The sequence below is a fragment of the Cnephaeus nilssonii genome (assembly GCF_951640355.1).
Source record: "Cnephaeus nilssonii genome assembly, chromosome: 11".
NCBI lineage: Eukaryota > Metazoa > Chordata > Mammalia > Chiroptera > Vespertilionidae > Cnephaeus > Cnephaeus nilssonii.
Genome location: NC_137082.1, coordinates 42,992,975 through 43,019,326, shown reverse-complemented (window position 1 = coordinate 43,019,326; position 26,352 = coordinate 42,992,975). Strand labels below are relative to the sequence as shown.

General features: G+C 40.7%; 1 pseudogene across 1 annotated transcript; it reads left to right on the top strand.

Annotated features, from left to right (window-relative positions):
* The first annotated feature begins 12,890 nt into the window (after window positions 1–12,890).
* On the top strand, window positions 12,891–21,100 carry LOC307107498 (mitogen-activated protein kinase kinase kinase 7-like; annotated as a pseudogene). The gene is made up of 2 exons: window positions 12,891–12,912; window positions 19,302–21,100. The product of its transcript is annotated as a mitogen-activated protein kinase kinase kinase 7-like (transcript).
* Window positions 21,101–26,352: the final 5,252 nt, after the last annotated feature.

The window sequence follows — 26,352 nt, the reverse complement described above, 5'->3', positions numbered from 1 at the left end:
ATCTGTCCTCATTTGGAGGGAAGCATGGTGGCTGCTGTTTTGAGAAGAGTGTTGGGGACCACAGAAGGTAAGGAACGTGGTGTGGTAACACAGGATGGGGCCTTGGACCAAGAGTAGACGGTCTGGTCTGGATTCATTGGATATAAGGAATCTATAGGGTTTTGGTGATGGATTAGGTGAGGGATGTGAGATGAAGTGAGAATGGGATGCTAAGAGTTTGGGCCTAAGCATTTAGGTGAATGATGGGACCATTGACTTCATTTTTCTCACTTTACTTTACCAGCCTGTCTTTGAGGGGGAAAAAAAATCTGCCTGTCCAAGAGAATAGGAATTCATCTGAACTACACAATTTAAGAATATAAAATCTCTCTCTTCTTAGCCATGTTCACACCAACCATTTCTTCTATGTGGCTCCAATCATTACTCTTTTTCATTACTTTACCCAGAAGTCTTCAATCCATCATCTCGAGATCAATCTGGGTCAACTTGTTTTGCTACTGTACTTATTTAAAATGCAAGCACACCTATGAGATTTTGGCAGCCTATTAATCATGCATAGTCTAGTATGAATTGATTTAATGAGCTTGTTTTCCTCTTAACACCAACCTTTTACCATAGTGTGGAAGGGGATGGTGATCCCCAAGAGAGAGACTAAAAGGAACATTTGGGAACATATAGTACTGAAGTAATGAGCAGTGTGAGGTAGCAAAATGAAATGCGAGGTGTGAAAAAGACAAAGTGCAGCATGAGGTCACGGCACCTCTGCAAGGTCAGGGGAGGTACAGAGATGGAAGGAAACAAACCTTCAAGCAACATGTTTACCACTTTGACCAAGGGCCTGTACTACTCTGTCTGCTCTGCAGCAGCAAACAATAATATAAGTTCAGTGTTTCTTACAAATATTTATTTGTTAGATTTGTTAATAAGTCCCTTTGATTTTTCATTGCATGTGCCCAGGGGAAAGCCTTTAACGATTTTAGATGGTAAAGTTAGTTTATGCTAAAAATGTGCAGAGATGCAATAAAAGGAATATCATTAGTAAGCCAGAGTTGCAGTGACGGTATTTCCCAAATCAAAAGCAGACACAGTGTGATCTATAATAATAAAAGGATAATACTCTAATTAGACCAGACGTCCTCCCGGACAAAGCCGGGCTAGAGGGAAGCCAGCCCGGGTCCCGGGTGCCTGCAGGCGGCTGGAGGAGAAAAAGGCCTACTCTTGCACGAATTTCGTGCATCGGGCCTCTAGTAGGTTTATAAGTAAGGGAACAAAGAAGGAACCCAGCTCCTGGCTAAAACTCTGTTTGATGTTTCCAGCCCGACCACAGGCACTCACAAAGGCATTAGGTGGCAGGCTTCCCCGGAAGCTGCCCTCCCCACACACACCCCACTCCACTTGACGGAGAGATGACCCCATGTGTGAGCTGGTCCCTGACCCTCCACCAGCTCAGGTACATGGAAAATGGAACAGGGTGGTTGATACGGTCTCTGGGTTAGCCCTGCTTATGCTATGGCAGTAAGTGACAAAAGGCTTGACCATTTCTATCATTTTAGTTTATTGTCCTAATCCGCTACTCCAATACCTGGCCACCTAGCTCTCTTCAGCTCAGCTGAGCTCCTGACACAAGAGAAAACCTTCAAACTCAGAGGTTCCCATGAAAATCCAATCCCCTTTGTTGCCCTATCCAAGTCTTATGACAGAGTAACAATGCATGTTACTATGTCTGAGCGAGCTAATTTACCTTCCCAAAAGTTATGTTGTCTCAGTAAATCAGATACTTCATGAGTATCAACCGACATTCAAGTTTGAAAGTACATTTCTGTGTTTCTGTTACTGAACCTGGCTTTTCCTTTCACTTATTTTTCTTCTCTGACTGAACAATAAATACCTTCTTGTGGGTTTTAGCTGGGAGTGTATTTTAGCATTAAGTCAGGCTGTCTTTGGAATGAAGGTTTGATGGACTGTATGCCCAATACAAAGCTAAAACGATATGCCCCAGCCCTGGCCAGGTGGCTCATTGGTTGGAGCATCGTCCAGTACACCAAAGGGTTGTGGGTTCGATTCCCCATCAGGGCATATACCCGGGTTGATCCCCGGTTGGGGAGCATGCAGGAGGTGGCAAATCCATGTCTCTCTTTCTCATGGATGTTTCTCTCTTCCCCTCTCTCTCTCTCTCATTCTCTTTCTCCCCCTTCTTCTTTCTCTAAAACATATACTCAGGTAAGGATTTTAAAAAAAGAAAAGAAAAACATATGTCCCTTTAACTGACCAAATTTCACATTATCCTGGTCCCATGTTTAGGAGTAAGCTATTTAGGAAGTCAGTAGGGCATGCTGTCGTGGTGGTTTATTTTTAACTTCATGCCATCTCATGACACTCTCTTCTTCCACCACCCCAGTCCACCTCTACACACACACACACACACACACACACACACACACACACACACGTAAGCTCACCCTGCTGAGCTCTAGAAATTCTGATTCTGTCTGACTCCTTCTCCTCTGTCTCTACTTCCTAAATCGATATCCTACTGATTGACTGTAATAAAGAATACAGTGGAAGTAATGTGTGACTTTCAAGGTGAGGTCATAAAAGACATCGAAGACTTTTTCGCCTCACTCCACTCTGGAATGCAACTGCCATATCATGTGGATGCTCAAGGCGCCCTCCAGAGACGTCCATGTGGCAGAGAACTGAGGCCTCCTGCAAACAGCCAGCAGGCAACTAGGGAGTCCTGTCTAGAGCCATGGGAGTGAACTGAATGGTGACCCCCCAGGCCTGCTGGAGACCTCAGATGACTGCATGTGGACTGAAACTCAGTGAAAATTTTCAAGACATAGCCACCCAGCTAAGCCACCCAAATTCTTGACTTACAAGAACTGTGTGGGATAATGAATGTTTATTGTTGTTTGAAGCTGCTAAATTTTAAGGGTAATCTGTTAAGCAGCAATCTGTCATCAGTACCTTTATATAAATATTTAGTTCCTTCTAGTCTGAATCTTAAACCTCTGCTGATTATTCAATCTACTTTTCTCCAAGAAACCATTTAACTCACCCCCAGGAATGCCCTTAGGAGCTGCTCATTAGTAGGTATTAACTTACTGCAGAAGGTTACTGTGATTTTAACAAAAGCAGGAATCATTTTATAATACCATGCCTTTTGTTTTTCTAAAGTTTTTTTTGTTTGTTTTTTACATCTGTTGAGTTTTTTGTAGCTTTCATAAAAATTATAACTAGCAATTTACTACTTTCATAAAAAATTTTCACCCTAGCTGGCTTGGCTCAATGGGTAGAGCATCGGCCTGCAAATTGAAGGGTCCCGGGTTCAATTCTGGCCAAGGGCACATGCCTGGGTTGTGGGCTCAATCCCCAGTGTGGGGTGTGCAGGAGGCAGGCAATCAATGATTCCCCCTCATCATTGGTGTTTCTATCTACCTCTCTCTCTCCCTTCCTCTCTTAAATCAATAAAAAATAAAAAAAAACTGTAAAAAAAACACACTGTGGTACATCGACACAATGGAATACTATGCTGCTATAAAAAGGAAGGAACTCCTACCATTTGCAACAGTATGGATGGATCTGGAGAGCATTCTGCTCCGGGGAAACAGAAATAAGTCAGTCAGAGAGAGATAAATATCACATGATCTCACTCATTTGTGGAATATAATGAACAACATAAACTGATGAACAAAAACAGATCCAGACACAGAGAAGCATAGATCAGATGCTCAAACCTCAGAGGGAAGGTAGGGGAGATGGGGGTAAGGGGGAGAGAGCAACCAAAGGACTTGTATGCATGCATATAAGCCTAACCAATGGACACAGACAACAGGGGGGTGAGGGCATGAGCAGGGTGAGGGGTTAGGGGGCAATGGGGGGTAAGGACACATATGTAATACCTTAACCAATAAAGAAAAAAATATATAAAAAGAAAAAATCATTTAACTAAGCATTTAGTGTCATAGACTGAATTGTGTCCCTCTAAATGTTTAAGCTCTGACCTCCCTCTCATACATCAGAATGCAGAATGTGACTGTATTTGGAGAAAGGATCTTTAAAGCAGTCATTAAGTTACAATTAAGACATTCAAGTGGACTCAATATTACTGGTATCTTTACAATGACAGGACATTAGGATACAGAGAGACAGCAGGAGTATGTGTGCATTGGGAAAAGACCATGTGAGGACAAAGAGGAAATGTGGCCAACTGAAAGCCAGAGTGTGAGAAACTAGAGAAACCTTGATCTTAGACCACTAGCCTCCAAAACTATGAGAACATTTTTGTTGTTTAAGCTACCTTGCCTGTGGTACTTTGTTTAATGGGGTAGCCCAGAAAACTAATACTGTTTATAAAAGCATTTTGCCTATAAATAACATGAACTAAAAACATGTTTCCTACAAAATGATATTTTTCACTAAATGATCTACACTAATAAAAGAGAAATATGCAAATTGACCATCACTTCGCGACGTCCATCAGCCAGTCAGGAGTGAGTATAGAAATTAACCTCATCACCTCTGTGGAGACTGACAGCAGGGAGGAGGCAGCTCCCAGCACGGCCTGCTTGGCAGTCGCCACGTTGTGAGCAGGCAGGCCCCGCAGAGAGCAGAGAACCATGGGGAGCGGGTCTAAGTACCGTCAGTAAGACATCCCCTGAGGGCTCCTGGATTGGAGGTCAGGCTGAGGGACACCCCCACATGCACGAATTTCGTACACCAGCCTCTAGTTAAAAATAATTTTGAGATGCTATATGCAGTTGTTAGAATGTTGTGTTTTAGCTTATTTCTGGAACAGTAGCTCCTCTATCAGTTAAATACTTAAAGAAGTTATCTTCAAAATGATTTCAAGCAAAATAACATTAAAGTACAAATATAAAATAAAATGCATGGAAGGAAGATAACTATTCTATAAGTCAATAAACTTTATGAACAAAAAAAATCATTTCATTCAGAATTTCATGTTTATGCAAATTGACCTCTATTTGCATATTTCATTATATAATTAATGTGTTGTTATTGCATCCTTGTAAATTCTTTATAAGGTTGACATTTTCAAACAAGCAGCTATGAGCAAAATCAATTATTCTCTCATTATTTTAATTCTTACTTAGAAACAAAGAGGTAAACAAGTTGACCTTTATGCTTTAAATAAATTATTTGACTATCTCTGTCAATTCCACCTTCCACTAATATCATTTACATGATTTTTTTTTTCAAATTCTAGTATGCAACCTATTGCCTCATTTAGGCAAAAGCTAAAACCTATCCCACAACAATTATAATGTAACATTTTCTGAGCCTGCCTAAGTGCCAGGCAACGTGCTATAAGCTTCAATATTTTAATTCATTTCATCTTTGCAATAATCCTAGGAGATGTGCACTGTCATTAACATCCCCCATTAAGAGTGTTTTAAGAAAGGAGGGCCAGCAGCTCTCTCCCCTGCCAAGCAGTATTCAAACCCAAACAATCTAACCCAGGTCCACAGCTCCCAACCACTCCAAAGCACCAGGCCTGTCTTGACTTGAGTGTGGAATTCAGTGTGTTATGGACTGAACTGAGTCCCCCTAAAACTTATACATTGAAACCCTATCCTCTGATGTAACTATATTTAGAGATAGGGCCTTTAGGGAGCTCATGAAGGTTAAACAAGGTCATAAAGGTGAGGCCCTGACACAACTGGATTGGTGTCCTTATAAAAAGAGGAAGAGACACCAGCACTCTCATTTCCATGTGCAGAGAGAGAAGAGGCCATCTGAGGACACAATGAAAAGGCAGCCGTCTTCAAGCCAAGAAGAGAGGTCTCACCAGGAACCAATCCTGATGGCACCTTGACCTTAGACCTCTAGCCTCCAGCCTGTGAGAAAATAAATGTGTTGTTTAAGCTATTCTGTTATGGCAGCCCAAGCAGAATAATACACAGCGTTCCCTCTCTCACTGCACCCTTCAGACACTACTAGATAAACCTGAACTGTACACCATCCTCCATTAATGCAGCTACATCGCTATAGAAAATTGATTATCATTAATGGCCTATGTAATGTTCTTTCAGACTTTCTTATTTTCCCAATGAATTAAAATTCACTACTCCCTTACACCAATATTAGTCTTAATGCTGTAATTACCTACCACATAATAGTGCTATTAATCATGTCATCTAGATAATTAAAATTAAAATGTTGTCAAACACAGCCTTCCCTTTTGCTATAGAAAATGAACAGTTAAGTATGATATCAGGCTTTACAGCATTGGAATGTTAATGTCCTTAATGTTTACGTAATTTTGGAAATGGTTGGTGTTGCCATCTAAATATCAAGTTCCCTGTTTTCTAGGATGCTGATTATTCATATGACTTAGGTTTGCCCCTGCTGAATCCTGGCTTCACAGATCCATCTTCACTCTCTTCCTCACATCTTGGCCAGCATCCTATACTAAATTAAGTATTCTATATCCTTCTGGTCTGGAAATACCTATCTGCCCTGCCTTGCCTTCTGTCCAGGTTTTTCTCTTTGCACGGGTCATATGGCAAATGGTTATATGGGTATGGGTTTCAGAATCAGATGACCTGAATTTTAATGATTTCCCCACCATTTAGGACAGCCAGCAGAGGCTGATCAGGTTGCTTAACTTCGTGTGCCTCAGCTTCCTCATTTGTTTAATATGGTAATAACTCCTCAGTTATCCTCTCTAATAAAAGAGTAATATGCAAATTAACCATCACTCTGCTACATAAGCCACGCCCACTAGCCAAGCCATGCCCACCAGCCAATCAGGGCGAGTATGCAAATTAACCTCAACCAAGATGGCTACCAGAAGGGAGGCTTGGGTTTCCCTGGCAACAGAGAAAGCCAAGCTTTCTACACACTCTGGCAGGCCCAGGCCACCACTCAAGGATACAAAGTTTCAATTACAGAAGGTAAACAAATCCAAACAGAAATGGCAGCAGCCACGGATCGAGCAGGAGACTTGTCTCCGCTCCAGGCTACAAAGTTTCAATTGTAGAAGGTAAATAAATTCCAGATACCAGGGCCTCTGCTTGGGTCGCTAGGGGCGTGGCCAGCCTGCAAACCACCACAGGCCCCTCGCCCAGGCCTCTCCACGCCCCAAGGGAACCCCACCCTGATCCAGGACACCCTTTAGGGCAAAACAGCTGGTCCCCACCCATGCACCAGGCCTCTATCCTATCTAATAAAAGAGTAATATGCAGATTGACCATCACTCCAACACACAAGATCAAGATAGCTGCCCCTATGTGGTCAAAGATCCTGCCCCCATGTGGACACAAGATGGCCACCACAAGATGGCCAGCAGGGGAGGACAGTTGGGAGGGACCAGGCCTGCAAGGGAGGGCAGTTGGAGGCGATCAACCCTTCAGAGAAGGGCAGTTAGGGGTGACCAGGCTGGCAGAGGAGAGAAGTTGGGAGCAAACAGGCTGGCAGGGGAGCAGTTAGGCATCAATTAGGCTGGCATGGGAGTGGTTAGGGGGTGATCAGGCTGGCAGGCAGAAGCAGTTAGGGGCAATCAGGAAGGCAGGCAGGCGAGCAGTTGGGAGCCAGCAGTCCTGGATTGTCAGAGGGATGTCCGGTGGGATCAGGCCTAAACGGGCAGTCGGACATCCCTTGAGGGTCCCAGATTGGAGAGGGTGCAAGCTGGGCTGAGGGACACCGCCCCCCCCCCCCCCCCCGTGCACGAATTTCGTGCACCAGACCTCCAGTTAAAAGAATAAGTGACATGAAAAGCTAGCCAAGTGTAGGCAACACAGTAAATATTCAATAAGTCATAGCTACTATTAGTGTTGCTGATTAGTCCGACTTGTCTGTTTTATTGTTTGTAAATGGGTGCTGCTGGGTCTAATTTTATGACCATTGGTTAACATATTTTTAGAGAGAGTCTCTGGCTGAAATGATTGAAACTAAAGAAATTATCAAGGTCATGAATTTTAGGAATTGGATAAGCCTGAAAATAGGATAAATGTTTAGAAGCAAGCAGCCTCCCCCCACCTCACCGACCCCCACTAAACTACACTAGAATACAAACATTTAGTTCACCTACACAGAACAGGAGACAAGTGACAACTTCCATTTAATATGCTTTTTTCATTTCTGTGAGACTTCCAACTTGAAATGCTTAATAGAAAACTTTTGCCCAGCTGGTGTGGCTCAGTGGTTGAGCATCGACCTATGAACTGGGAGTTCATGGTTTGATTCCTGGTCAAGGCACATGCCTGGGTTGCAGGCTCAATCCCCAGTGAGGGTTGCAGGGGCCAATTGATTATTCTCTTTCATCACTGATGTTTCTGTCTCCCTCTCCCTTCCACTCAGCAATTTAAGTCTGAAGCCACCAGCATAGAGTGGGCCTAAGCTGTCAGTAGGACATCCTGTGAGGGCTCCCAGACTGTGAGGGGGGGCAGGCCAGGCTGAAGGACCTCCCCTCCCCCGTGCACGAATTTTTATGTACCAGGCCCCTAGTATATATATAAAATACATGTACATGATGGGTTCCTTGATAAGCGTAAACATATCCCACCATCCTGATAGTTTCACAAGATGCCCAGGTGTTTCATATGCTTGTTAACGTTTGAAAATTGTTCTATGTGAAATTAAAGTTTCTGGGTTTTTTAAAGTCCTTCTTTCACCCAGTGCATGAGATGACCAAATGACAAATACACAAAAACTACAAACATGGATGTAACATAATAGAGAAGGAGCAACTTCTGAAGAGCCTGTATTGTTGGTTGTAGCCAATGAATGTTCCAAGTCGTTAGCCATGGCGGTTAGAGCAATATTCTTGTCAATATTTGGAAATTTTCCTTTAAAATTAACACAAGCAAGAAATTATTTCATCTTTAATTTTAAGAAAGTTATTTGAGCCTCTTATGTCTCTGTTTGCTTTAACCACTGCCTCCGAAACATTTTAACTATGATAAAGCAAACTGCTAGTGTTACAGTGCTTAGTGAAATTCCCTCCAGCGGGAATTATCAATGAGCTTTGTAGCTTTGCAAGCTCCTTTAGTAAAAAACCCTTTATATCAAAGGAGTTTTACATTCTGGTTAATTGTCCACATGATATAACAAACCATGTTACTGTTGAATTTCCCATTTGTTCAAAAAGGAGAAAATATAAAAATGTATGTGCTTCTGAGCTTTGAATCTAGAAAATTTAACATCTATTGACTCTTAATAAACAATTATGAATTTTTTTATTTCAAAGGAAATACATTATTCAGGATATTTAATATGGAATTATATTTTATAAAAAAACAAAAGCATGTATAGTTAAAGACACTTTGTATAGTTAAAGACACTTTGACCAGTGGATTTCAAACAACAGAATCATAAGTAACAATTGGTTCCCCTACTCCACACATATGGTATGTTTTAGGAATATAACTGTGGGGATTGAAGAAAGGAAAGAATAGCACCCCTGTGCTCTGGACTCTTCAAATAATATCTCAAGGTTTGTGCTCAAACTTGATATCGAATTTCAAGAATTGATTGGTCAATCTGATAACAACCAAAATGAAGAAGAATCTGGACATTATGTTACATGAGAAACTACTGCAGAAACTGGAGATGTTTAGCTCAAAAAAGACTATTGCCTTACCAGTTTGGCTCAGTTGATAGAGCGTCAGTGTGCAGACTGAAGGGTCCTGGGTTCAGTTCTAGTGAAGGGCACCTGTCCGGGTTGTGGGCTTGATCCCCAGTGTGGGGCATGCAGGAGGCAGCCAATCAATGATTCTCTCTCATCATTGATGTTTCTATCTCTCTTCTTCTCTGAAATCAATAAAAATATTTTTAAAAGAAAAAGACTATATATTAGTATAATCAAATCCTGAAATAGTTGAAGGTCTATTTTTTTTGGAAAAATTGGAACAAATCTAATTCTTTTAAAAGCAAGGGAACAGAATTAGAATCTGAGTAAAAATGACAGAAAAGCAGATTTAATTAAATACAAAAAGGATTTCAAAGGATAGAAAATTATGTAAACAAACTAGTTACAAAATAGAGAACATAAAGTAGATTATCGCAATCTTCCAGACTCCTGAGGAATAAAGCGAGCCCCTTGTGTGTAGAGGTAATACCAAAGATTTGCATGCCCTCTAAGAGATGCCACGGAGACTGCGTGGTGGGGAGAACTCTGTCCCTTTCAGCTCTGCCTCTCTAATTCCTAATCACACCTAGCTCCTAGAACACACCAGCAAAATGGAAGGGTGAGGTTACTGAGTCAAAATAAATACAGAAGGCATGATTGTTGCCCACAGAAACACAATATAGCCTGCACCAACAGATGAAAAGGAAAAAAAAAAAACACACACACATTTACAGCAAGTCTGAGAAACACTGAATCTAAAATACCACTTCTTAATGAAACTTTCCCCAAACCTTGAGATCCCCATGCAAAAAAATGTCTAAGTACAATTTTCCTTTAGAGAAAAAAAGACGCAACGCTGTGCCGCTGACCTAAGCTTCTTCGGCTGAGCTCACAAGGCAGCCTCCTGGCTGCATCAGCTGCATGGAAACATCCGCACGACTTCGTTTTCACGGGTAGCTTGGCACCCCACGAGTAGCACGTGTGAATTTGCAACTCGGGGGTCGGAGAAACTCATGGGAGCGAGAAATATCTCATTACTTTAATTCATTTAAAAGATGTAAAGTCTTCCCAGGGTTCCAACTCACTTGGGTAGAAGCACCCTCAACTTCAGTTTTTCAGGAAGCCTCCCCCCAGCACCAACGTGATGCAAAGTTTGGAGAATTTCTCCAGAGAGTGAACTAGTCTGAAAGTATTTCCTACCTCCTTTCAATGGTAACACCAGATAACCCCAAGTGCACATATCCAAGCCCGTACTGTGTTTTGTGGTTTTTTGTTTTTGTTGTTGTTGTTGTTTTGTTTTGTTGTTTTTTGTGGGGGTTTTTTGTTTTGCCTTCTAATAGCTATTAACTGTGTGTTTATTGTGCAAGCCCACACTACTTTTAAAAGAATGTAGAAATCATCCCCTCCCCTCCAAAAAGAAACAACAAATTTTATACACAGGTTATTAAGAAACAAATTTTGAATAGATTAATGAATTGATCATTTGTTAAATTCATTGGGAACCAGGTTTGCTTAATCCCCCAATTTGTATTTGTGAATACATAAGAATTTTTTTTAAATATATTTTTTGTTGATTTCAGAGAGGAAGGGAGAAGGAGATAGAAACATCAGTGATGAGAGAGAATCATCAATTGGCTGCCCCTGCAACTCTCACTGGGGATCGAGCCTGCAACCCCAGCATGTGCCTTGACCAGAAATCGAACCATGAACTCCCAGTTCATAGGTTGATGCTCAACCACTGAGCCACACCGGCTGGGCAAAAAGTTTTTTATAAAGATTTTAGGCTGCAAAAGAATGACTTAGACATGAATTCTATCTTCAGAAACTTATAAATCAATTATTCTAACATGAAGGGAAAAGTTGCCATGAGAAAGTGCAGGGTAAAAATGAAGGATGTATTTGGAAAAGTGAGAATGTATACCCAATGGGAGAGAGGAAACCGATTGGAAAGGTTTTATCCTGGAAAATAGCAATTGAGCCAAACTTTCAAAGATGGCTATGACTGGCTGATTTATCCTCATACTTATTACTTAACTTGATTTCCATAAAAACCTAGTGCACTGTGTGCAGCAAGAATTACTGCTATTACCACCATTATCATTATCACAGGTTTTCAAGTGAAAAAATTAAGACCTGAGGTGACTATACAAATTACCCAAGGTCACGGAGCTTATCAGTGATAGAACTTGAAATTCAATTTATTGATGCCTAAAGCTGAGTTCTTCCCAGTCATCCAGGCAAGCTCTACTGATGGCTATTTACATGGTAATCATACTAAATCTTATAAAAAGTATTTTTTATTATCACTAGAGCCTTCCTTTCCATTCTGATTAAAATGTTTGTCTTGAACAATTTACCTCAAACTTCTCTATGCACATAAGAAACAAAGATTCAAGAAAATTTAAAGAAACTCCTCATTAAAAGTTGGGACCAAGAAAATGAGGGCCAATTAGTAATCCAGAAGAAAATACCCTTTTGTCAATTATTACCTTGACAAAGAACGTTTTAGTAGAATGACTTAATCATTTACTCCATTCCACTTTTCCCAGAAAGAGGGTTTAGGATGCCACACTGTTCACCAGGGCATCTAGATTAGTCAGGATTTGGCAGAGAAACAGACCTATAGGTCCGTGGTCAGCAAACTGCGGCTCGCGAGCCACATGCGGCTCTTTGGCCCCTGGAGTGTGGCTCTTCCACAAAATACCATGGGCTGGGCGAGTCTATTTTGAAGAAGTGGCGTTAGAAGAAGTTTAAGTTTAAAAAATTTGGCTCTCAAAAGAAATTTCAATCGTTGTACTGTTGATATATGGCTCTGTTGACTAATGAGTTTGCTGACCACTGCTATAGGTGGTTGAGAGAGAGAAAGCGATTTATGACAAGGGATTGGCTCACCTGACTGTATAACTGAGAAGTCCCACAAGGTGCAGCGGGCAAGCTCCTGGGAGACAGACCCAGGAGCACTGAGGGTTCAGATCCAGTGAGAGGCCAGGACCTGAGAAGCAGGACAGCAGGGTTGGTTTGCAAACTAACCCCGAAAAGAAGGAAGAAGAGAAGGAAAAATGAGACAAACCACTCCAGCTGGGTAGGAGGCAGGTTTAACAAGCAGGGAACTTACCTTGCTTGTCTTGGATCCCTGCAGGACGGGTAGATCTCTGCACCCACTGGCCAGAATCTTACGTTTATAGAGAGGCCTTAACTGGGTTCAGTCACATGTTCAGTCTATTTGGTCTCAATAACACAGGACCCTCTCAAGGCTGCGTCCTTGAAAATGACTTCCACTGTGGGAACGGTGGGCACGATGTACATTCCAAGGACACAGCGTGAGTGAGGGCCTCCTATTGCCCGGGCTCAGCTCTGGGGTCAAATGGCAGCCATGTGCTCTGGACAACCTCCTGCAACAGGCAGATGGTGTATTTTCCAGTCTGAAAGCCAGCAGGCTCCCAACCCTTGCAGAGCTGATGTCTCCGTGTGTGTCCAAAGGCAGGCAAAGCTGATGCCCCAGCTCACGGCAGTCAGGCAAGAGGAGTTGCCCCTTACTCAGCCTTTGTGTTCAATTCGGGTTTCAACTAATTGAATAGATTGGATGAGGCTATACATAGTAGGGTGGTGGGAGCCTGACATGTCAACAATGGAGTCATTAAATCAGGGGCCCCTAAATGGAGTCAGGAAGTAATTAGGAAAGTCACTTACCCACGGCTCACCCCCACTCGAGGTCTGGATTTTGCGCTTCCTATAAAGTCCATCGTGGAACTTGCACGCCTTGTTTCCATGCCCGAGGTTTACCTCTGAGATTGAGCATCCAGATTTAACGAATCATCCTTGAATTCGCCATCACACCGTGTTGCAGCCTGTGGTTTCTGCCTCTATAAGTTCCAGCTTTCTTTGTTCTCTTGGAGCACAATTTAGGTTACCAGCTGAATCTGTGTTTCCCAGGCTGCAGCTCCTTTTGCTCAAATGCATGCTTTTTATTCTTTATTACAGTCTAAATTAATTTTGGTCAACAGGGGTCAATCTGCTGTATTTGAGCTACCCATTCAAATGCTCATCTCTTCCAGAAACACCCTCATAGGTATACCCAAAATATCTGACTAAATATTAACTAAATATTTGACACACAGAATTAACCAGCACTGGGACCCTTGGGCCCTGTTTATTTTATTTAAATACTTGATGTTTCTTGTGACATAGAATAAAGGACACATGCAAATGAGTAATGTTGTGGTTTGTTAATTTACATAGAATTTCTTTTCTCATTTTAACATTAACAGTGATGGGTGTTTCAAAGGTTACATTGGCAGTGACAATGGACACCAGTAGACTGGTGGGGGAGGTCACCGCTCCTATTTGAATCCCACAGCTGCACCCCAGTGTGCCCTTGGATTTGGGCCATGTGTGGAGGCAATGCCCCGAGGAGGAGGTTCTCCAGGTTAAGCTCTGTCCACCAGCTCACCTTGTCATCTGCGTCAAAGAAATGCTGAGTGAAAGGTGAAGGGTATGCATTATGACAACAAAACTATTCCCAGGTGCGCTCTTCCCAAGTTTAGTTTCTGTAATGGGACCAATGTTCCCCCCCAAAAAGGTGCATTCAGCTATGAAAACAACAACAAAGTGTAGTCACAGCCCCATGAACTCTACTGGTATTTTAGCTTCTCTGTACAATATCTAATTCACAGCAAATCTTCCATTTTTAAAATAATTCATGAAACTAAAATAAAAAGTGTGTGACAGAAATATTTAGAGATAAGCCAATAAAACATGTGTTTTTGTCAGCTTTTATTTTCATTTATTATTGTCTTGTGTGGTACTGTCTCTTATTTAAACAGTGAATATGACTTTCAATTCTTGCCAGGTGATGGGAAGAAAACAATTTACTTTTAATAAAGAAATGTGAATACTGTACCAAGGAGATGTCTGAAGATTTTAATAACCAAAATGACAAAAGACTGCCTAGGAAAATTCATTTAGCTTTTAGAAATAAACATCCTTGTACTTGATCTTGAGACTACAACAAATGCGCTTCTTCCTCCTAGTGGTGGGAGAGAGAAACTGCAAGTGCACAATGAAAAGGATTTATAATGGCTCTTATTTTTCAGATACTGCGCTAACCTCTCTCTCTCTCTCTCTCTCTCTCTCTCTCTCTCTCTCTCTCTCTTTCTCTCTCTCTCTCCCTCCTTCCCTCCCTCTCTCCCTCTCTTTCTTGTAATCCTCACCTGAAGATGTGTTTTTTTTTATTGACATTAGAGAGAGAAAGGGAGAGAGATAAAAACATCCATGAGTTGCCTCCCATAAGTGCTCCAAGTGTGGATCAAACCTGCAACCTGGGTATGTGCCCTGACCAGGAATCAAACCCACCACCTTTCAGTGTATGGGACAATACTCCAACCAACTGAGCCACACTGGACAGGGCCTGTGGTTGTCTCTTTAAATAGCCTTGCAATCTTTACCTTGCAATGCATGTATGTGTTATTATCCCTACATGAGTAAAGGAAATTAAGAAACATCAAGAAAATTTTTAGTTCATAAAGCTAGTAAGAGGCAGAGCTAGGGTTGGCTCATTTGCTTTCAGACTCAGTGTTTATACTGCCCCATTATATGCATGTCCAAATTATTTACTTATCAAATCTTTGGGATTTGTGCTAAAATTGTATATAAAACCATAAAAATAAAATTACAAATTTATAGTAGAAATACCAGTGCAAAAGGAACTTTGCCTCAGCAAATATTTGAGGAGAATCTATTATAAGTAAGGATGTTTTCTCTAGAAACTGTATAAAATATAGAGTTATAATAACAAAATAGAATCAGAGAAATGGATATGTGAAACTGACTGATCGTTGTCAAAGGGAAGTTGGGGGGTGACTGGATGAAAGAAGGTGAAGAGATTAGCCAAAGAACATATATGCATTACCTATGGACACAGACCACAGAGTGGTGATGGGGCGGGGGTCTGTGGAGGTGCGCAAATGGGGATATCTGTAATTGTATCAAAAATAAATTTAAAATAAATAAATAAATTCCAAAAAGAACAAAGAGTTATCATTGAGAGTCCCTGTTTTGAAGGAGAGAACCATAATAGGAAGACTCTGAGCTTATTTTGTTTAAATGTTTCACAGTGTTCAGAGTTTAAATAGCAATAGCGAATGACATATGTGTTTATATTTCTACTAGCTACTTTTCATTTGGTCATTAAAATTAGTCTGTTTTTTAAATAGAAAAAAAATATTCTGAATTTTTAGCTGGAGGAAGTAAAACAATATAATTTAAGGCAAAGTATTGTGTTCAAAACAGCCAAAGAGAAAAGCTTAGCATATAATAGATGCAACTGAGTATAAACTGTATTTGCAGTCAAATAATTTTTTAAGTGAGTCTGGATCATACATAAGTAAAATGTTCTTTAGATAAATTACCTGGCTGGGTAGCTCAGTTGGTTAGAGCATACCAAGGTTTCAGGTTAGATCCCTGGTCAGGGCACATACAAGAATAAACCAATGAATGCATAAACTAGTGGAACAACAAATTGATGTTTCTCTCCTCCCCCCTTCATATATATATATATATATATATATATATATATATATATATATATATATATCAATAAATTAAAAAATTAGAAAATTGATATTAGTAAATAAGAACATAAAAGTCTCCCTCTGCATCTCACTAGCCTGTTCGTTCACAGGGAAGCCAGGTTCAAGGGGAGGCGCGTTGGCATACTTGGGAGATGTATCTAAAGTGCACAGGGCTTTCCCCCTACGTGCTGATTGAGTGCAAAATCACAAGCCCTGTGCACTTTAGATACATCTCCCAAGTATGCCAACGCGCCTCCCCTTGAACCTGGCTTCCCTGTGAACGAACAGGCTAGTGAGATGCAGAGTCTTGAACTCAGCCCGGACTGCTAGCTGAGACCTGCCTAAACTAATTTACAGTCACCACCCGACTCCATGCCTACACCTTTCAGCTAACAAGGGGCATTAGCTCACTGTACTTCGACGAGCTAAATTGCTTTCCTAACAGCAATTATAAAAGTGCTAATAAAAAGCTGAAGGTTTGGAGAATCGATATACTTCTTCTTTGAAATCGTATCAAATTTTTCTCATTAAATTTTAATGTGCCACAAATGAAAAAATTGCTTCCTTTCAGAGCAGTAAGATACATTTTTGCACATTCTATGCCTTCTTTAAGAAATAGCACTTTCATCTTTCTATTGAATGGACAAAAAGAAGAAAATCATATTATGAATAGTTAGAGGGAATACTTTGCTATAGGTGGCATTTATGATTAAAAAGACACAATTCACTATAATTATGTAAACATTGGAGGGGGAATCATCAATAAGGCCAATTTGCCTATAAACACACACACACATCATCCCCAATAATCCTGTACAATTAATAGCGCAAACTGTAGAATATGAGCATGAAGCCAGGAGTTTTCATTTCATTGTAACTGAAGTCCTTAGCTCTCCTGCCTCTGATTTTAGGATTTATTGTTCACATTACATGTGGAATGGATCCCTATTTAATATCTGTGAATATACCACATATTTTGTCAATTAGGGTTGTTCTTGTGCAATAAACATGACAAACTTAAGAAGCCCACTAGATATAGTATTTATCTGCAATTAATAATGTATACTGTAAAAGTTCCAGGTTCTACTTGGAAGCTGTTGCCAGATTAAGTGAATGGGCACTCTGTGAGGTGTTTAATAGACTTAGAAAAGAAATTGATTAATAGACAACTGAGCCAAATTGGCCGGGTGGCACAGTTGGTTGGAGTGTCATCCCCTGTGCCAAAAGATTATAGGTTTGATTCCTGGTCAGGGCACATACTCAGGTGTGGATTTCATCCACAGTCGGGGCATGTATGGGAGGCGACCAATCGATGTTTCTCTCACACATCAATATCTCTTTCTCTCATTCTCTCTCTCTCTCTCTCTCTCTCTCTCTCTCTCTCTCCCCCCCCCCCCTTTGTTCTCTCTCCCCTTTGTTCTCTCTCTTACTCTCTCTCTATAAAATCAATAAAAAACATATCTTCAGGTGAGAATAAAAAAAAAATAAAGGAAGTACTTCAGTCAGACTTCAGTAATTTAGTCCAAGAATGTAGATTTCTGATGATCTCATGTAATATTACATTTGAGCTCAACGAATTTAAGGCCCGAGTTTCACTCCTTTGGGTACTCACTGAGCTATTTAGAATAACCCTGATAACAATAATCCAATATTTACGGAGCCCTTACTATGCGACATGCCCTGTGTGAAGAGCTCATCATTTACACCTCACAACAACCTATGAAATATATGCTAATTTCATAACTGAGCTTAGCAAGGTTAAATAAGCCATCCAAAATGACATAACGAACTGGTAAATGGCAGAGCCTAGATTTAAAGGAAAGTATGAGACTCATGAGCCTAAATAATTTACTGCTAAGCACTACTGCTTTTTTCTCCCAAATAAAAATCGCAGCTGTACAAAACTTTGCTTACATATGCAGAAGCTTCACAGATTCTGATTTACTAACTTCTGCCATAGAAGAATGGTCAGTCTAACCCATCAGTTTCCATAAATAACAGCAGTACCACCAAGGTTTTGAATAGAGCCAAATAGCAGATAGTATGAAACTGAGGGTTCTACTGGGGTCTATGGTAGGTAGTCTCTAAAAATAGCCACCATCAATTCCTTTCTTACTTGTAAATATGTGCTACTCCCAGGTTGAGAGGTAGAGTTGATTTCACCTCCCCTTTAAAGAGCCCTTCCTTGTAATTGGGTACCAATGGGATGCAGTGGGAGTGACCTTCTCAGCCTTGGCCTTCAGAAGACGGGCACCTTCCATTTACATCACCTGGAATATAGTCATCATGTTATGACAAAGCCAGGTCCCTGAGAGAAGCCACAGGGGAAGAAGCAAGCACCAATGAGCAGTCAACTGCCAGCACCAATGAGCACTCATGTGAGGGACCCACCTTGAGAGTCCATCCCCAGAGGGCCCTGAGAGGACTCCAGTGCCGGTCAATGGCATGTGAAGAAAAAGAGAAACCCAGTGGAGCCCAGACAACATAGTCTTGAGAAATAATTAAATGGCTGTTGTTTTAAGCCACTGGATATGTTTATTTTGCATTAAAAGATAACTGAGAGAGGAGCTGGAGCAGGGACTCGGTTGTGACTGCTGCCCTTGTCCCCTCCACAGATCGCCGTGGCTCCAGGATGAAGGACCATCTGGAGGCGGGTTGGTGTGAAAGATGTGATAGCCACTGTGGCTTGGGTCCGGGACCTGGAGAAGGGCCATGCACAAATGAAGAAACTAAACAAGAAATATGAATTTGGAAACAGGGGGCCAGGTGGAGAGCCCAACTCTAGTGGGAGGGCTTCACTGGTGCCCAGGCCCTGCCAGCTTTTTATTCAATTTTAGATACACATATTGCCCTTAGTCAGGCAGGCAATTCTGGTAGCAGACAGACTATCTTAAAGGTCAGTAAATATTAGTAAAGATTTACTTTGAGACTATTAGGTCAGGAAATTGCTTGAGCCACCATTGTCTCAACTAAACAATCAGTGCATAGCTTTGGCCCTTGCCAAAGATCAAGGTCCATCAGCCTTCTGGGATCCTTGTTTACACTTTCCTGATAGTGTAACCAATGGGTAGCTTCCAGCAGGTATGCTCGGGTCTTCCTCCTCCCCGTACCTCGTGCTCCTTGAGAGATCACGTCTACAGTCTCCCCCACTTCCTCCTCCTTCTCCTCTTCGGCCAGTGACATGATCGGACACCCCCTTCCCAAGTCCTCAACTTTGAAGAAATTGACTATAAGGAGATCGAGGTGGAAGAGGTTGTTGCAAGAGGAGCCTTTGGAGTAGTTTGCAAAGCTAAGTGGAGAGCAAAAGATGTTGCTATTAAACAAATAGAAAGTGAGTTTGAGAGGAAAGCTTTTATTGTAGAGCTTCAGCAATTATCCCATGTGAACCATCCAAATATTGTAAAGCTCTATGGAGCCTGTTTGAATCCAGTGTGTCTTGTGCTGGAATATGCTGAAGGGGGCTCTTTATATAATGTGCTTCCAGGTGCTGAACCATTGCCATATTACACTGCTGCCCATGCCATGAGTTGGTGTTTACAGTGTTCCCAAGGAGTGGCTTATCTTCACAGCATGCAGCCCAAAGCTCTCATTCACAGGGACCTGAAACCACCAAACTTGCTGCTGGTCGCAGGGGGGACAGTTTTAAAAATTTGTGATTTTGGTACAGCCTGTGACATTCAGACACACATGACCAATAACAAGGGGAGTGCTGCCTGGATGGCACCTGAAGTCTTTGAAGGTAGCAATTACAATAAAAAGGGATGTCTTCAGTGGGGGTATTATCCTTTGGGAAGTGATAATGCGTCGGAAACCCTTTAATGAGATTGATGGCCCAGCTTTCCGTTAGCATGTGGGCTATTCCCAACGGTACTCGACCACCACTGATCAAAAATTTACCTAAGCCTGTTAAGAGCCTGGTGACTCGCTGTTGGTCTAAAGATCCTTCTCTATGCCCTTCAATGGAGGAGACTGTGAAAACACTGGCTCACTTGATGCGGTACTTTGCAGGAGCAGATGAGCCCCTGCAGTATCCCTGTCTGTACTCCAATGAGGGATAGAGCAACTCGGCCACCAGTAGAGGCTCATTCATGGACATTGCTTCTACAAATACCAGTAATAAAAGTGACACTAATGTGGAGCAAGTTCCTTCCACAAATGATACTATTAAATGCTTAGAATCACAATTATTGAAAAATCAGGCAAAGCAACAGAGTGAATCTGGCCGTTTAGCTTCCCATGGGAACAGTGTAGAGAGCTTGCCCCCAACCTCCAAGTGCAAGAGGATGAGTGCTGACATGTCTGAAATAGAAGCCAGGATTGCTGCAACCACAGCCTGTTCCAAGCCTAAACAGGGCCATCATAAAACTGCTTCATTTGGCAACATTCTGGATGTCCCTGAGATCATCATATCAGGCAATGGACAGCCAAGACGTAGATCCATCCACGACTTGATTGTTACTGGAACAGAACCTCGTCAGGTCAGCAGTAGGTCATCCAGTCCTAGCATAGAATGATCACTACTACCTTAGGGCCAACCTCAGAAAAGTCAGCTCGAAGTCATCTATGAACTCCTGACGATTCCACAGATACCAATGGATCAGATAACTTCATCCGAATGGCTTATCTTACACTGGATCACTAGCCTCTAGCGCCATGCCCAAACTCCAAAGAATCTATGGCAGTGTTGGAACAGCATTGTAAAATGGCACAAGAATATATGAAAGTTCAAACAGAAATTGCATTGTTATTACAGAGAAAGCAAGAACTAGTTGCAGAACTGGACCAGGATGAAAAGGACCAGCAAAATGCATCTTGTCTGGTACAGGAACATAAAAAGCTTTTAGATGAAAACAAAAGCCTTTCTACGTACTACCAGCAATGCCAAAAACAACGAGAGGTCACTAGAGGTCAGCAGCAAAAACAAAAGGGCACTTCATGATTCTCTAGGACCATTACATTTTAAAATATGCAAAGAAAGACCTTTTTTTTTTTTTTTTTAGAAAGAAAAACCTTTATAATGACAATCATGAGTGTTAGCTTTTTGGCATGTTCTGAATGCCAACTGCCTATATTTGCTGCATTTGTTTCATCGTTTATTTTCCTTTTCTCATGGTGGACATGCAATTCAACTGTCTCCTTGCGTAACATGGGGGCCTCTGTGACTTGAATAAGCAGCAGTTCTCAGTCAACTTCAAAACAGATGCGTGAGCTGTGGCTGTATATGCATGCTCTTTGTGTGAAGGCTAGCCTAGCAAAACCAGGTGGCATCAAAACTAGCTGCTACGTACAAACACCTTTTTTTTTTCTTTTTTGAGGTGGAACCTCAAGAATGATGCTGTTCTTGTATCTCATCTCAAAAAAAAATGAATCAATTTTTTCCCCAAAAGATGGTATATATGAAATTAAAGACAGAATATGCTAAATCTAGAATAATTGGTGGTGCATTTTAGAAATGCAGTACCTTGAGGCAATAATTCAAAGTGAAAGCTTTGATGCCAGCAGCCTTGCATCAGTACTGAACTTAGTTTCATCCATAAAATATTTAAAGGTAAGTGGTGGCTGCTGTATTTAATAAAAGCATATTTCATTAGATGAAAATTTGACTAGGACACATTAAACGAAGGGGAACCCTTTATAAGTTATAATGATTTTTAATTCTGTGATGGCATGTATGTGTGTTGAAATTGTAAATCTTTTATGACTAATATTAATATCTCTCCAATGAAATTAAAAGGTAAATGACACTATCCAACTTAAATGATCATTCCTCCCTTCAATGATTATTGGATTGTTTTACTATATATTTGAAAAACTGAAGAGAAAAAATAGAAAATGGAAATTGCTCCAGTGAAAAGGCTTGAACTTAGATAATTTTACAACACAATATGCATTAAAAAAACTAGAAAATCAGGAAATATTAGTAAGGAAATTAAAGAAGTAATTATAAATTTATCAAGTATCTTATTTATTGATATTGGAATAATTGATTTTCCTTATAGGCCTATCCTAAAATGTCTATGGCCTTTCAACACTTTTAAGGAAATTTCAACACTTATAATAAGAGAAAAATTTCTACCAATTTTGAAAATGAAAGTAATAATAAAACTTCATTGAAATAATAGGCTATATAAGATCTATTTTTTTCAGTTGGTATTAAAGTAAATCATAATTTGATACAGTACAAGGTGTCTTTTATTTTATTTTTTTTGAAGGACTGAATAAGCATTTTATTATTTATTTTTTAATTTAATAAATCTTTATTGTTCAGATTATTACAATTGTTCCTCTTTTTTCCCCCCATAGCTCCCCTCCACCCAGTTCCCACCCCACCCTCTGCCCTTACCCCGCCCCCCACTGTCCTCATCCATAGGTGTACGATTTTTGTCCAGTCTCTTCCCGCACCCCCCATACCCCTTTCCCCCTGAGAATTGTCAGTCCACTCCGTTTCTATGCCCCTGATTCTATTATATTCACCAGTTTATTCTGTTCATCAGATTTTTTATTCACTTGATTTTTAGATTCACTTGTTGATAGATATGCATTTGTAGTTCATAATTTTTATCTTTACTTTTTTCTTCTTCTTCCTCTTCTTAAAGAATACCTTTCAGCATTTCATATAATACTGGTTTGGTGGTGATGAACTCCTTTAGCTTTTTCTTATCTGTGAAGCTCTTTATCTGACCTTCAATTCTGAATGATAGCTTTGCTGGGTAGAGTAATCTTGGTTGTAGGTTCTTGCTATTCCTCACTATGAATATTTCTTGCCACTCCCGTCTGGCCTGCATAGTTTCTGTTGAGAAATCAACTGACAATAGTATGGGTGCTCCCTTGTAGGTAACTAACTGTTTTTCTCTTGCTGCTTTTAATATTCTCTCTTTGTCTTTTGCTCTTGGCATTTTAATTATAATGTGTCTTGGTGTGGTCCTCTTTGGATTCCTTTTGTTTGGGGTTCTCTGCACTTCCTGGGCTTGTAAGTCTATTTCTTTCACCAGGTGGGGGAAGTTTTCTGTCATTATTTCTTCAAGGTTTTCAGCATCTTGCTCTCTCTCTTCTTCTGGCATCCCCATAATTCAGATGTTGGTATGGTTGAAGTTGTCCCAGAGGCTCCTTACACTATCTTCATATTTTTGGATTCTTTTTGCTTTTCCAGTTGGGTGTCTTTGCTTCTTTGTATTTCAAATCTTTGACTTGATTCTTGCGATCCTCTAGTCTGCTGTTGGATATCTGTATATTATTTTTTATTGCAGTCAGTGTATGCTTAATTTCTAGTTGGTCCTTTTTCATATCCTCAACAGTCTTGCTAAATTTATCGGCCTTTTTTAGAAAATTCTTGAAAAACCTTATAACCATGGTTTTGAACTCTATATCCAGTCGTTTGCTTTCCTCCATTTCTTTCATTTGTGACCTGTTTCTTTATCTCCACATTTTGGCTGTTTCCCTGAGTTGATAGAGTGGCTTTGTGTGCTAGGTGTCCTATAGGGCCCAGTGGCTCAGCCTCCCCAATTACCTGAGGTAGACACTCTTGGTGCACCCCTTTGTGGGCTGTGTGCACAGTCTTGTTGTAGTTAAGCCTTGATTGTTGTTGGTATCACTGGGAGGAATTGACCTCCAGGCCAATTGGCTGTGAGGATCAGCTGTGTCTACGATGGGAGAACTTCTGTGCTGGAGACACCCTCATGAGGCAAGATTTGCTTCAGTGGGGCTTTGGTGCTCACTGAGTCTGCCCCCTGAGTGTGTCCCTTATGGATCTGAGGAGTTGTAATCTGGATGGTCCTACTCTGACCCCTGGATACACTGGCTCTTGGATCTCCAAGGAGATGCTAATTTAGCCTCTGCCTGAGGCCACCGAGCAGGAGCTATGGAGCGATCTGCAGATTCCTCTTCTTTGTTTGGGTTTTGGAGGTGCTCAGATGAGGCCCAGATGTGAAGCAATGAAAGCTGCTGTGGAGCCTTGGCCCTTCTTTTGGATGTTCTGGGTCTCACTGACTCAGCTGCAGATTGTTAGGTAAGTTTAAAATTCAAAGGACCAGGCCATTCATATGCAAAAGCCTCTGCGCTCAGCTTGGATGGGGCTGAGTCTCAGGGCGGAGCAATCAGCAATGGCTTCATGGGGCGGGATCTCAGGGCAGAACAAACAGCAATGGCTTCCCGTCAGCCCTGCCCTAAGAAGCCCCTGGTTCTCAGTGTCCCACGGTAATCGCTGCAAGCACCTCTGAGAGAAAGCTGCCCTTGAGTTTCGCCCGCTGCCAAACATTCCAGTTCTCCCCGTATGAGTCTGGGTCCCAAGAGTCTCACCCGGATCTGGAGTTCAGAGCAGTCGGGAGCTTGTGTCTCCCTCCCGATTGAGAAAGCCAGCCGCATACTCAGTTGCCAGCCCTCTCCGCGCGTGCGCCTCCGTACCTCTGCCTTCCGCAGTTCCTGTAAGTCTCAGTGTGCTTTTCTCTTTCCTTCTAGTTGTAGAATTTCCACTCAGCCAGCCTTCCTATGGTTCTGGATGATGTATGTTTTGTCTTTTAGTTGTAGTTTTGAAATTGCTATGCGAGGCAGCAGTTTAGGTGTTTACCTATTCCGCCATCTTGGTTTCTCCTACAAGGTGTCTTTTAAATAAGGATGTCATCAACTCATTTTTATAGTATTAATGTTTTTTAAGAAAAAATTTAAAATGAAAATATAATTGATGTGATTATTAGAACTATATCATGATTATATTATAGTTTTGCTCTATTTCAGATTAGCAGGTTGATCTAAGTTATCAAAACTATTCTTAAAAGTGCTAAAGCAGGTAACTTTTTCTTTCATTATTTTTTCCTCCTCCCACTGAGTTTTATAATGTAATCTTTGTGTATACAAGCAATAAAGGCAAAGGACAGTTTTGTTTTTTTTTAAAAAAAAGATAAATGAAAAGGGGTTTAAAAGTTGGCATTTATCTTTCAGTGCTACTGATTACAAAGAAATCCCTATACATTAGCTTAACTACCAGATATCTAAGTTCAAAGTTCAAATGTAGCTATAAAACCAAATAATTTTATTTGCTGTCTTATGTAAATGAAAGGCCATTCATCTGTGAATTAAGATGAACTGCTAGAAAACATGTAAATTAGTCCTAAACATGCTGCTTGCATCCTTTCCAACACTCAAAATGCATACTTTCTAGATATAAATATTTGCTGTAACATGGCAAAAGGACATACATTTAGTTCTTCTAAAAACCGCCCAAGTTATGAAAACAAACTTTAAAAATAAGGTGATCTAAGACATAACCTTGTTTATAACACTTAGTTCTATAATTTTATCTTCAAGGCCTTGTTCCTGTTTACTCTGGTTGTCATGGGAGTATCGCAATAAAAGCTTCTTTGGAGCAAAGACATCCCAGAATACAAATCAGGGTCATCAAGACTGGCACATAGAAGGGTTTTATCCAAGCAATTAAAGAGCAATATACCCTAAATAATTAAAGATAACTTCTAAATTTATTTCAATCACAAATGTCTAAGGAATCAACAATAAATTCTAAAATTAATCTTAAACTGGACTATCCCCAATTAAGTGAAACAAAGCAAGTAAAAACTTTAATAGCTAAATATCAGCACCCCCAATCAGCTTGTTCCTCATCTAGGGTATTAGATTGAGTACCATACCTGCTGCTTATTGAAGATAAAGCCAGACTGCAGATGGGAGAGGAGGTGCAGAAGATCGATGGGTCTATAATTTAAGAGAACATCATTTTCTTTCTTTTAATTTTACCTTTAATATGCTTCTGCTAACGCATATTAAATTTCCATTTCAAAATGACTCCGCATGCCATGACAACACAGAAGTCAATATCCAAAATCAAGTTAAATGATGGAGAAAAGCAGTCTTGGAAATCAACATTTGCCATAGTTACTTACAAAACTCAAGTTTGGATACTCAATCATTAATGCAATGTATTCACTAATTACTCATTTATTTAACCATCATATAGTGAGCAACAATACAAAGTGAGATTTCAGAAATGAATGAGACAGATTCTCTGACTGAAGCAGATCTTAATACAGTGTGACGACATCTTTATAAAATGATACTCTCCAAATGTGGCCAATGAGCAGAAGTGGGCTGGTGAGGTTGGGAAGTCTTCACAGAGGAGTGATTGTTTTAATTTGATTTTATGCTTAAAAGACAAATTGGTTTTGAAAAATGACATTCTTGGAA